The 12,427-nt window shown below is 42.8% G+C and overlaps 1 protein-coding gene across 1 annotated transcript in view; it reads left to right on the top strand.

Moving 5' to 3' along the window:
- The first annotated feature begins 8,045 nt into the window (after window positions 1–8,045).
- Window positions 8,046–12,427, top strand: part of TMEM200A (transmembrane protein 200A) — a 59,405-nt gene continuing 55,023 nt past the window's right edge. Inside the window, exon 1 of the mRNA XM_080388076.1 lies at window positions 8,046–8,919. The gene's annotated coding sequence lies outside the window, so the exon portion shown is untranslated. The remainder of the gene's footprint in view (window positions 8,920–12,427) is intronic.

Raw genomic sequence — 12,427 nt, 5'->3', positions numbered from 1 at the left:
ATTTTAGCATAGTAGCTACCTCCACGGTCTCTTCTAAGACAATTTCCTCATATAAACTATAGTGAGAATCTGCTGTGTTCTGGGTTACTGGTTCAGAAAGGGGAAGTGTTGTTTATAGGCTTCTCACTCATGACTACAAAAATGATAGACAGGAGAAAGTACTTTTAAAATGAGCTAAAAATTTCAAGGGTTTCTTTCCACTTAATTATTTTAGCTAGGGATATCTTTCAGTTCGATTTATGTTAATGTATAATCCTCTAAAAGTAATGTACCTCCCAGTACGTCTTACTAGATTCTCATGGGAAAACTTAAATCCCTAAGCATTGCAAAAATTCTGTGCAAGGAGGGAAACCTGAATGCAATGGATATTTTCAAGCAATAATTACTATATATATATATAGTATGTATGTATGTATTAAAAATCCACTCTTTATAAGTACAAGTTCCATACCAGAAAAAAACAATAAAACATTTTCCAAAGAGCTGTGAAATAAAAGTAAGTTATCACAACATATTACCATGCATGTCTTGATAGGGCATGCAAGTACAGAAATATCTCTCATGTAGATCCAAATGAAGAAGGCATGAAGTCACTGTCTTCTTACCTTCAGACCTTAGAATATTTCTCCACTGATTCAGAGCACCTCCTGAGGAGGACAAGTGAAATATTTGAAGACATTACTGCTGAGCTAAACTGAACTCTGAAAATTAAAAAAATAGTAATTTTTATCTAGTACTCGTATTTTAGTAAAACTCTAATATGAATTAAGGCTCCGATCTTACTGTTTTTATGGCATGAAGACCCCATAATCATCACTGAGTCAGTTCAGCAGGACATTGAGAACACTGTCCAACAGCAATGTATGAGTTATTCAGTTGCATTATTCATGTTTAAAGTTAAATATGTCTTGAAATGTTTTACTTTATAGTGGCAGAACACTATGCATCTTGAGGAGGCTCAAGCTACACTTCAGTAAGAGAAATATTTGGGGTACTGAATTTAAAGGGAGTATTGCTGTTGATTTCAGAAGAAATGGGATAATTCCCTTAATTCTATTGTATTACCTCTTAGTTTTACCCTATTCCCTCAATTTTAATCAAAGAACATTGCTCTCTGACTCCATACTCGAGCTTTTAACACCACTGAAATGTAAAAACTGAAAACAGAGCAATCCCTCTTCTTGAAAAATCTGCCTCAAGATTTAAGTAGCTAACTGTCAGTCCCTTCTTAAATCTTCACTGTAATTAAAAAAAAGAGTGGTGGCTAAAACTGGACAATGAGAGGATTGCTGAGACAAAATATACAGGGATTAATCTTTTGTACAGGGTTAAGTCCTTGACCTATACAGGTAACATAGACTATAGATTTCTGTTGTGTTGGAACCACAATGTTGGATTACAAATACCATTTTCATAACTATTCTCATAGTAAATATTAAGTTCCTGATGTCATCAATTAGTCTGCTTTAATTGCAAGATTTGGTAGTCTTTGTTACAGAACTATTCAGCATTTGCCTTTCAGAAACAAGCATAAAATGTAACCGAACAACAAATCACGATCTGTTTTTCATAAAGCTCAGAAATGATGACTGGCGTTTTACAGTACATTTCCATGAAGATCTGATACTTAAGATTTTGTGCAACTTCTTAAACTATTTGAATAAAAGCCAGCTTGTCTAGACTCTCAGTGGGACTCAGTTATTCAGGGGACTTGCATAATCACATCACGCAGAAAGACCCTCATGACATCAGACTAGACTTAATTCAAACACACTTTTTCCCTCTAGAATACATTCCAGCACTCCACTGTTATGTGGCATCCTAAAAACCCATTGTGACAATCTTTATTAAGCATCATGGAAATCTATAGGGATGATTTTGTGCCAATTTTCTATGCTGAAGATGTTTTAGCTATTTTCCCTGGAAAGTCAATATTTTTCTGAAGTATTTCCTATAATTTAAGCATTAAGATCTAGCTCTTTAATCAAGTATAGGCAGTAATGGCACATGATGATGGTGGATAAAATGATAAAGGCTATGGGAGAGGTGTACTTAATCTTTGAGGCACCTGTCACTTTGTAAAATTCATGCTGAATTAAAACATGCATATCTGGTCACATCACAGGAGGCCTTTAACACTCATGCTTTCTTAATGAAGTAAGCTATTGTTCAGTTCTAGTTTCTTTTTTGTCCAGAAACAATAATATTTAGGAACCTCACTGGTAGTACTTGGAGGTAATTAATTACATGTTTTACACAGTAAGACTGAATTTACTACATAGAAATGGCTTTTTTTTCTACGTAAGTGGGCAACAGAAGCAATATTTGATACTTCCCTTAATGATGCATTGCAGCAGATATCCAATACCTATTGAAATGAGTCACCTATTCACTCTTCCTAGTGCTCCAAAGTTTTTTCCCACAATGACAGTGAGAAGAATTTGAGATGGCATGGAATGGCATGAAGTCTGAACTCATCACCACAACTGAAATGATCACAGATAATTACAATATGACATATAAAATACTTCAGTGACACTGTTCAAAACTATGAAGAAATTATATTTTCTCCATTACTTACATTTTCATTCAGAAGAACAACAATACTTTTCTCAAAGATAGTTCTGCTTCACTTGCTCCTAATTTCCTATAAGTCCCCAGTGGAATTTTATACAGACATAGTATGACTGCTGCTCACCACAGCACCTGCATGGGAAGCTTGTTACAAAACTAGCACATTAAATCACGCAGTATGTTGCTTTTTGTTATCTTTCCAGAAATATATGATGAAAAGATTGCAGTTCTTTAAGCCATCTTCTCTTTTGCTGGCACTACTGCTGGCATTTCAAATGCAGAGACAAGTCCTTATGCAAACAAAGAATTAAGCTACCTGCGGTCCCAGCATCCTACCCACCTGTCTTGAAACAGCCCAAACAGAAGAGTCGTGATTTTTGATTCATGATGAAGTATCAGGAAACCTTACATGCAGAGAAGAAAAAGTGTCTGCTGCAAACAACCCAGTAATCTGACAAAAGATTACAATTCTTATATATTTGTTCATTTCAAAAAATTACTCCACAAGCACTCTACTTATTGAGGGCTTCTGCTACAAATGACATAAAACCTACGTATTACTCCCCATCTTTCAAGACGGTGCTGCTATTTAAAGATGCCAATTCAAGAAAGTCTTCCAGATATAGGCCAAGGCTCTTAAGCTGAACTGACTTAAATAGCAAACTGAAAAGAAAAAAAACATACCATTCTGGAATAATTTTTTCTTCACTAACCTGCACATTAAACAGGAGTTCCAATTTGTACATATTTAACTTCCTTTACTTTATTCAGTGTATTGTTCAGACTCTCTTCACCTACATATGCATAATAAATAATTTCTAGTTGAGGATTTCTGTGGTTTTTATTAGATACCAACATTATACATTCCAAGTTGTTAGTAAAATAAAACAATACTTTCTTCAAACATTACAAATAAAGGCATAATAAAATTTTGTTACGCCAGTGGAACACATTTAAGAAAGCCTGATTTCTTAAACCACTTCAAGACAGATTAAAACCTACTAAACTCAAAGACTTGTTTCATACTTTGGTTGTCAACAAGAGAATAGATATTCCAGTAATAAAAAAAGCCATATATACTCTCAATGCTGAGCAGAGAGAAAAAGTTGACTTTCTATTTACAGAAAATACCAAAATATGATTTTCAAAGGTTTATTTTTAATACATACACATTTTCATCATACTTGGAGAGCTGGGTGTCTATTCTTTTTTAAAAAGTTAGACTGTAGGAAAGTTTGAAAGGATAAAGTTAAATCAGCATTTTAAGTATTGTTGAAAGCTCACAAATTATTTGGAACCAGACATTTCTATCTGTATTCTCACTAGCTTCAGAAACTGTTCAAGGTAAAGCTCAAGCCAATAAATGGTAAAACACATAGTATTCCATGCTGTTTAACTATTGTTAAGATAAATAGTGACACGTGCCAGGATCCTTTTATATGACTCTGACATTTTCTTGGCCCTGTGTTTCTTAGCTTACATTGCTGTTACCAAATATTTGCACCATAATTCTGCTGAACTGGATCTCACTGATTTCCCTTGGTGGCATACATATGCAAACCAAAAAGATGCTTACATGAAAAGCTTCCAGCTGAGTAAAGATGCTGTGTAACAGGTGAGTGCCAGGAGTTGAACTGGTCAGCCTGAGAGTCAGTGGTTTCACCATTGCAGCAGCCTAGCCACTTTTAAGATTTTTCTAGGCAATATAGAAAGGAGTTTCACATTGGTGGTGCAAGGAAACCAGTGAAGTAGCTTTACTGATACTTAGATGAGCTCCTGGTAGGATTAGTGTGCAAGGCACCACAGAAAAAAAGATTTAATTGCTTGTTAAGCATCTTGGCAGTTGGATAGTGGATGCTGGCATACATAAACTGACTTTCTATATCAGTACAGTGTGGAATAAGAAAAGGAGGTAAAGACACGTCTTCTAGACCTCTGACGGTGAGGAAAGGTGACTTTTGTTTGAAAAGACAGACAGTGGGAGGCAGCGATAGAGTCACAAGTTAAAACAACAGCCTTTGTAGCACCATTCCTCTCTAATAATAGTTTCACTGTCTCAGTTCAAGGGAAAATACAGCAGAGCATGCAAGGCCATTTTGTGTGCTCTAAAAGTATGTTATAGAAATATCTACACTGTTAACTCCATTTCCTGCTGTAAAACATCAGGATGACTAGGTCTTTTATGACTGAATTGATTTCACATGATTACACATGACAGGCTTGTGATTTAATATTTAGACACTATTTAGGTCTTTGCTTAAACATTTTCCCATGTGCAGATTAAAGATCTTAGAATTTGTATTTCTAAGGGCAGAAACCAGCCATTAAGCCAGAGATCTAGGCATATTTTGCAAGTTACATGTTTATTATTTATTGCCTAACACATCATTTATTGTCATGAAGGAACTCTTGATACCCTTATTCACTGATTACGGAGACTCACTGATTACACTGTAAAAAAAATGAGTATGAACAAATCAGTATGAACAAATGATGAATTGAAGATTTATTTTATGTCTTAATCAGAATTAAAGGGCTAACAGATTTAGGCTAATTTTTTAGTTTAATATGATGTGGAAGGTAAGCTATGTAAGATAATTGTATCATTCACTGTACTATTTACATTGTCTTAGCAAAAACTAAAAACTTACAGTGTGGTTTATTCTCACTGTAATGGTCCAGATTTGACTACAGCTCTTCACCTCTAGTGAGGATCCTTGCAACCTTCAATTTCATTCATGTTCCAAATTCAGGGTATTTCACACTTTTCTCCTTATTGCACAGGACAGTTAAAGTGTCACAAATGCTAGCCAAATTCTAGCCAAAGTCAAAGTAGAAAGGAGTCTGGATCTTAGAAAAAGTTCCTGTCCAAAGGTGAGAACTAAGAAAATGGCCAGCCTTCTCTTTAAACTGCATTAAATTTACAGAAGATATGCTTACAGTTTAATCCACCCACTGCCTTGCTTATTACAGCAAATGAATGACTTTTCATACTATGAACTGAAAGGTGTAGGTGCGAAGGGAAATAACTGTAAGACTGATACATCCCAAGTTTCAAATGAAAGTATTCTGTGCCTTCAAAAGAATTAATAGGAAGGATCTCACTCATGAGGCTAATTACAGATTCTTGCTATAATCTCAGGAGCAACCACCTTCATAATTAATGCATAAAAATGTTTGTTTTACTGGGCATTAGCAATATCAGTGCTGACTTTTAAATCCTAGAATATTGGTCTTGTCACTGGCTGACTCTCCAGAGATGTGCAGATGACATCGATTTGAAGAGCCTCAGGGCCTTATTCTCTTCTTTCCTTCCTACTGCAGATCAGGAGTAAATTCCTTAAATCAGTGGTCTTAAGATCAGTGTAAAACTGTTTTAAGTAGGAAAAGGAGCAAGCACTACCCCTCTTTAAGAATGCACTGACAGAATTTTAGAATAATCCAGTCGCCACAGGTAAGAAGCAAAGCTGAATGTCATCTGCTTGCAAGACACATCTCCCAGATGTCTCCTGCTAGGATGGGCAGTTCTTGTACTATGATCCACAGCAATGTCCCACAGAATGTGTTGCCCACAATTGATTGTCACATTTTCCTACATATAACGTATGGGCTGTACATAAAAACAAGAATCCTGTGGGTGGTTCAGTGGCAGTGTGGGTTTTGCACACACAGCAAATGCAAGGGTACATCTATCCTAGGAGATGTTTCTCACCTAGTAGCGCTACTGATACTAGTCCTCCCGCCTATTAACTCTGCCTCCAAAAACCACACCGGCTCTTACTGTCACCTGCCTAGGGTCTTTTTCTGGGGGTCCTGTTTGACAGCATAAATCACCTGAGGATTTATTTTAAATGCCAGCACTTTCAAAAGGATGAAAAGTATCCGAGTAGCATCTTATAGCATGAAAATATGAATAGACAAGAAAGATACGGTGATACTGTACCTGGCCCAGTGTTGCAGGGAAAACAGAGGACACTAGCAAGAACTGAACAAATAATTTTCCTTGCAGATTTACAAGCCCCAGCCTTTCCAGAGAGAGTACAAGAGCAGTGGTGAAATTGGTGCTAGTTCACATCACACCCTTGGCCCACACTTCATCAGCACAGGAGGGTGAAGTTTCTGTATCTCATCCACAGTGACATTTTCCATAAATTCTAGAAAAAAATTTCCAAATTTTTACTTGTAGAGACGTTGCATCTAAAAGGGATTTGGTAGGCATATGTAATCCTTGTATTCATTCCTTCTGTGTCTTACAGAATTTGACATCTCTGAAATACACACCTTCCTGCAGACCTGTCCTCTCACGACCAGACATCAAATACATGTTACGTCATGCACAAAGCAAATTACAGATCCAGTAACATCTGAATGAACAGACAGAAATCTGACACCTGAAAGTGATTTTTCACTCCTTGAATCAAGACAGGCTGAACAGCTGGAAATGCAATGTTTCAAACTTCTAAGGAATGTTACTTTTCTGTTTGATAGCATCCAGAGTTGCTGGCATGTATGTCTCCTTGCTGGAATAAGGTGGTAACGGAGGACATATTTAATGTGGAAGCCACCGCAGCCATCAGGCAGGAGTATAATCACTATAAAGTGTACACTGAGAACTGACAACCACAAAGAAACTGTATGCACTTAGGATTTGAAGTCCTGTTGCAGGGCGGATGGAAGCTCCTAAGTCTGTGTTGAAGAGAGCACGACCTGAGATAAATCTAGATATGCTTATGACAAGTTCAGCATTCTTCTCATTTTGGCAGATGCATTAAATAGAATTACACTAAGTCACATAAAAGGCAACGGCAACACTCAAGTCCAATAAATTTATGAAAATGAAATAAAATCTGCCACCAACTGAAAATAAGTGCAGGGTTGTTCCACCCCCCCCAAAAGATACCTTCGATTTACAGCTGTGGAAAGCTCATACGCAGGCTGGAGTCTCCCCCTCTCCCAACCCACCTGCGGGGTTACCCCGCCTGCCGGGGAGGTGCGAGCAGCAGGGACCGCAGCGCCGCCGACCCGGGCTGGGCACGACGGGTGGGCGAGCGCCGCAAAACCAGCCCCCAAAATAAGCGGAAAAAGGAAGAGCTGAATCATGAAAGTGTAATTGCATCTGAGGTCGTCGTGTCCCCCCCCCCCCCCATTTAGGTGAATCACTGAGCGCTCCCACGGTTCCCGTCCGGCTCTCACACGGGGGAAGGGGGGCAGGCACACAGCCCCGCGCCCCGGGGCCCCTGCCGCCCCCTGCCCGCGGGGAACACTGTCCCCCCGCCGCTGCAACGGCACCGGCACGTCCGCGCTGCCGCCCCCCCCCCGGCTCCCCCCGCCGCCCCCGCCGATGACTCCTCCCTCGCGGCCGCGGCCCCTCAGCCCGCTGGGGCGGAACCGGGCGCCCTACAAATCCGCCGCTGCGGCAGGGCTGGGGCAGAGCGGCACAGGGAGGGGTGCTGGCCGGGTGGTCGGTCCGGCTCCCGGCGGCTCGCCGCCCTTCTGCCCTGGGGCGAGGGGCCGCTTCCCCGGCAGGCGGGAGCGAGCGAGCGAGCCGCGTCCCGGTGCCGCGGCGGCGCCTGCTCCTTTTCCCGGCCGCCGTCCCGTCCCGCTGCGAGGCCCCGCGTCCCGGCCGCTGCCTCCGGCTAGACCTGCCTAGCGCCCGCTCTCTGGCTGCCGCCTCCGCGGGCGACCGTCGTCCCGGCTGCCGCCTTCCTTCGCCTGCTCTCGGCCGCGTCCCGTGGGGAGCGGCGGGAAATGGGGGGGTCGTTTCCACGGAGACGGGGCCGCGGCCGGGAGGTTTCGGAGTGAAACTTTGCCGCCGGGGCCGCGCGGGGCTACCGAGCCCCAGCAGCCCCGAGGGGAGCGGGAGGGCCGGAGTTCCCCCCGGGGCGGCGCCGGGCACCTCGCTGAGGAGCCGACAAAGTTTTGCGCCGCGGAGCCGCCGCCCGCCCACGCCCCCCTCGGCGGCTGCCTGGCGGCCGTTTCCCCCCTCACCGCTCTCGGCGGTCCGCGGAGCCCGCTGCTATGGCACCCGCCCGTCGCCGCGGGGCGAGCAGCGGGAGGCCGCCTCCGGCTGGCCGTGCGGCGGGGGGGCGCGCAGCCCCTAGTCGGCGGGCGTCCTCCCCCGGCCGGCAGTGACCGCCCCGGCCCCGCTGCCCGCCCGCTCGCCATGCCTCCCTCCGCCCGCGTCTCGCCGAGGACGGTGCCGGGGAAGGGCGAGGGGAGCCGCCGCCCTGTCGCTCCCTGAGCCAGCCGCCGCCTCACCGGAGAAGCCCCATGTCTTCCGGGCGCCGCGCGGCCCCGCAGCTCGCTGCGCCCTGAGCGCTGCGGCCGCCTCGCACCTCCCCACAGGTAAGCGGCGGGGCGGGGGTAGCGCGTGTGGCGGGGGTCTGCCCTTCGGCCCCGAACTTCGGCCCGCCCGCAGCCGTTATCCCCCCTCGGGAGCGGAGGGGCCGGGCCGTGGCCGTGGCCGTGGCCGTTCCTGCCGGCGGGGACGGGGGGACGCGCCCATGCCCTCGGCGGCGAGGGGCAGGGTGGGAGCGGGGACGGGTCGGTGGGTTTTTCCCTGCCAGAAACGGACTTTGCGCCGCCCGAGCGGAGCGGGCTGGCGTGCCGGCCGCGCAGCTGCTACACACCCTCTTTTGTCTGCTCGCGGGTCCGAGGCACTTGACGTGCTGCCATCGCCTGCCCCGCGGCGGGGAGCCCTGCCCTGCCCTGCCCTGCCGAGCGGCTGCCCCCGGGCTTCGCCCCCCTCGCCGCACCAGCCCCGGCACGTTCCCCCTTTGCCTTCATTTTCACGCAAGTTGGGTTTTCCTTAACCTTTGTTTGAGGGGAAAAATGGTGGTGAGCTGGTTATCTGGAAGGATGAGAGGCAGATGGGGACGGCGAGAGGGTAGCCCTGTTCCCTTATGTGCAAAGATAACTCGCTGCTAAATAAATCGCTCCTCAGGTAGACATAAGCTTACTGGTGAGGTAGACTTTGGAACAAAAGTACTGCAACAGCTTGGGTGCACGGTAGATACTCCTCGTATCTTATTAACATAACCATTGTTAGTGATTGTGCTTGAATTCAGTACGTGTGCAGCTGTTCTGCAGATCTGGAATGGCAATAGCTGTATCTGTTTGACACTTAAAACTAATTGTCATTAACCACTGCTAGTCTAATTTATGCAGTGATTATGAGAAATAAAATGGGTTTTACTGTTTAAAGACAAAAGTATTCAGACAAAAGTATTCCTTTTAGTGTAGCATTCTGTGTAACATGAACCACAAAATAACCTGTAGCAATATAGTGGACTTGCACTTCCTAATGGTTTTAGGACGTAAGGAGTGTATTGTTCAATAAAATTCTGTCAGCAAAGGCTTTGTCTTTCCTGACTTACCCTGGTGCTAGATCAATACACTAGCAACTATTCTGTTATTTTTCTATAAGTAGATGGTGCATCCAGTCCATGTGATGGAAACCAAGTAAGTGCCCAGTTAGAAAGAAACTTTCTTTTTTTTTTTCCTTCAATTGTTTCTGTGCTGCTTTGTAGAAAGCAGGCAAGAAAAGCGCTTTTAAAATAGGAAATTATATTTCCATTGAATATAACTTAGATTACTTAATAATGAAGCCAAAGGGTCTTCCAAGTTTGGAACATTTTAATGTACTCGTGTTGCCAGGAAATGTACTTCTAGCAAAATACTTGTTAGAAGATAATTACAAGACAATTTTTAGTAATTTGAAACATGAGTTACAATTAGATTTTTGTCCTGAGCACAGAAAGACACCCTCATGGAAGAAGATATGTAGTACTTAATAGTAATTTTGAAAATAAAATCATATATAATTTATATTTTGTTGGCATAGAAACATATTTTGTTTGTTGCTCCTCAGTTGGATAGCAACAATGATGCAAGTGAAAGTTGGAAAAGGAGTACTAATGCAGGAGTTCAGAATGCTACAATTATTTTATTTCCTGTACGGAAATGGGTTGGCCCAATGCAGCCTCACTGGAGTTAGAAACAGAGCTTCACTTTTAGGGAAACTCTGTACTCAAATTAGGAAAGGTGGACTGCCTGAATTTAATCCTGTGAAGTATGGACTAAGTAAGCCCTTCTCTGACAAAGCACTGACACCTACACTGACCCTCAAGTAGGTCAGTAGTTCCAACTTCCATCCCTAATGATGAGGTACATTATGAGTTCATTGCACACAGCGATAGGTCCAAGTAACTCCAATGAAACTGTTCAGCAGCTTAACTGCATTGCTGGATCTTTCCTGGACGAAGCCCTCCCACAGTGTGGTCTGCATCCATTTCCTTGAATGCTGAGCATATGACACAAAGTACCTCTGCCATATGCAGGTGCTTACCTCAGCCACATTGTCACAGGTTGTATATTCTTGATTGATTTGTACCTCTCTGAGGGCAGAAGGGGAAAGTGAAAAGTGGAAATTGGTTAAGGAGTAAAGCATGTGTATGGAACAGCAGGAGGAGACTGCTACTTCTTGTGCCTTGTTCAGTATATTTTAGCAGCCAAAAATCTGAAATGCTGAAAATCAGTGAAAACTCCCACTAAAATTATTGAAGCCAGAAAAAGTTATGCTATAAAAAATATGGAACTTAAAGGTTGCTGTTGTGAATAGTGGGGTTTTTTTAACAGAAGAATGCTGTCAGTCCTGTCTGTGATAGTGGTAGAAAATGTGGAGATAAAAGGAACTTGATATTCTTGCTAGTGATGATGGTGTCCATTTGACTTGGTGCTATTATGCTTTATAAACAGATTAATTACTTGACAGATTAATTACTTGACTACTTGACAAATGTAGGCATCTTGTCCGGTTTAGACACTCTAAGTTGTTTCAGACCTCTGTGAAGCTGGCAAACGGGATCTAAGGAGAACCTGAACACTTCTAGAAAGGCAGCTGAAGAGGAGGTAGAATATTCTATTAGGTAATATTTGTACTACAGTTCTACATAAAAGCCTTTAAGAGGACTTGAATCTGTTCTCCAAAACCATGTTATGATTTCTGATGTGGTATGATGTATATGGGAAGACAATCCCAAATATGACCTTACTATCAGAATTTAGGGAGGTCCATTCTTGATGCCTGTGTACCAGGAGAATCTTTGTATTTCTTCCTGTGCTAACTGGTGACTGCCTTTGAGTTACTTGAAGATGCTAATCAACAGCTTAAGAATATTTCTAATCCTTAGAAGTTTAATACACATTTTAAAACAGAGCTGTGTACACTCTCCAAGCCCACTAGAAATAAAATGCAATTGCAGATAGTGCTTGAGTTGGTGCTTTAGTTTTAGTTAGTACTTTACTTTTAAAATAAAAATATGTTAAGGAAAAGTTTGGTTTTCTTCTTTACTGGATAATAGATACCCCCACCATCTCTGGGTAATTAGGCTGTTAGCCAGTGGACTGTCAATTGCATGGAAAGGTGAAATGCTGACAATATCAGTGAATTAACCTACTGAACAGATGTTTTACACAGCTGTTATCCCACCCACTAGTTTTACGGGTTCCTGGGTGTCCGTCTTTTGTGGAGTTTGTAAGAATAAGCGCTGTTCTAAACTTCCATATTGGGACTTCAGTCTGTCTGTACAGCAAGAAGATGTTACTCTATTCCACCATTAACCTGTTAAAGACTAATCATAGATTAATATCACTATTGTGTAGGTTAAAATAGTAAGTTAGTTGACTATTTGTTAGCAGCAGTGAAAACACAGGTGCAGCAATAACAATATAACCAAGTTCATTGTATGACTTTCCATGACTGGTTTAGCCTTCAACAGAGTTAGTCAGTATATGAAAATAAATGTATACGTTAAACACTAAGTAATAATCTAATAGGCCTGTCAAATGATTA

This window comes from Falco punctatus, assembly GCF_963210335.1.
Source record: "Falco punctatus genome assembly, chromosome: 5".
In the NCBI taxonomy this organism is placed as follows: domain Eukaryota; kingdom Metazoa; phylum Chordata; class Aves; order Falconiformes; family Falconidae; genus Falco; species Falco punctatus.
This window is presented reverse-complemented; position numbering and strand designations above follow the sequence as displayed.